The sequence below is a fragment of the Balaenoptera musculus genome, chromosome 10, assembly GCF_009873245.2.
Source record: "Balaenoptera musculus isolate JJ_BM4_2016_0621 chromosome 10, mBalMus1.pri.v3, whole genome shotgun sequence".
Classification (NCBI taxonomy): domain Eukaryota; kingdom Metazoa; phylum Chordata; class Mammalia; order Artiodactyla; family Balaenopteridae; genus Balaenoptera; species Balaenoptera musculus.
Window position 1 is genome coordinate 35,416,354 of NC_045794.1, and position 1,074 is coordinate 35,417,427.

General features: G+C 40.3%; 1 pseudogene; it reads left to right on the top strand.

The window, feature by feature from the left end:
* Positions 1 to 399: 399 nt before the first annotated feature.
* On the top strand, positions 400 to 830 carry LOC118902575 (annotated as a pseudogene).
* The last annotated feature ends 244 nt before the right edge of the window (positions 831 to 1,074 follow it).

The following is a 1,074-nucleotide window of genomic DNA, read 5'->3' on the forward strand; positions in this document are numbered from 1 at the left end:
TCTTGTTTTGACCTGATGAATATGCACTGATAGTAAAAGGATAAAATAAAATAAAATGTTACAGTACAGTGATATGGATGGCAGTCAAAATGTGGTCAAGTTATAACTGCATCATTGCAATGTAGAATGCACTGAGTCAGCAGGGGGCAGCAGTGAGGGCACCACACATGGTCTCTGCTGTAGCTATTCAACCCTGCCACTTAATATGAAAGCGGGCATAAACAATATAGAAATGAATGTGAATGTGGATGTGTTCCAATAAAACTTTATGACATTGCAAATTAAATTTTAAATAATTTTGAAAGTTGTGGAATATTATTATTCTCATTTTTAAAGGTGATTGAAAAATGTAAAGCCATTTTAGCTCATGGTTGTACAAGAATAGGCAGTGAGGACCACAGGGGTGTTTCCAAAATGGCAGCAGTGATGGATATGGATACCCCACGTGGCACCAACAACAACATGGGCAAGAAGCACATTGAAGAGAAAAAATGAAATGCAGTAGCCCTCTGGGCCTGGGATATTGTGGCTCAAAACTGTGCCATCTGCAGGAACCACATTACGGATCTTTCCATAGGATGTTGAGCTAACCGGGCATCTGCTACTTCTGAAGAGTGCACCGTTGCATGGGGGAGTCTGTGACCGTGCTTTTTCACTTCCACTGCTTCTCCTGCTGGCTCAAAACATGGCAGGTGTGTCTGTTGGACAACAGATAGTGGGAATTCCAAAAGTATGTGCACTAGTAAAAAAGAATTCTTCTATCAAGCTCAGCTGTTCTGTTATTCATTTAATGACTTGCCCTCTTGTTCCTTAATTATAAATTAGATAGACCCGTGTCTTTTACGCTTTGTCTTTCCAGTTTGCTATTCCTGCAGCCATATTGTATTGATATTCTGTGTCAAATGAAATCCAGGTGGATTCTAGAACAGATGCTGTCTGTTGTATATATGTGAAAAAAGTAAACATAAATAAAGAGTCCCCTCTTCCCAGGTTGGAAAGCCAGCTTTTGCAAGAGAGATGTTTGTTCATTAGAGACAGAGCAGAATTGTCCTGTGAGCACATCGCTTGGTCACG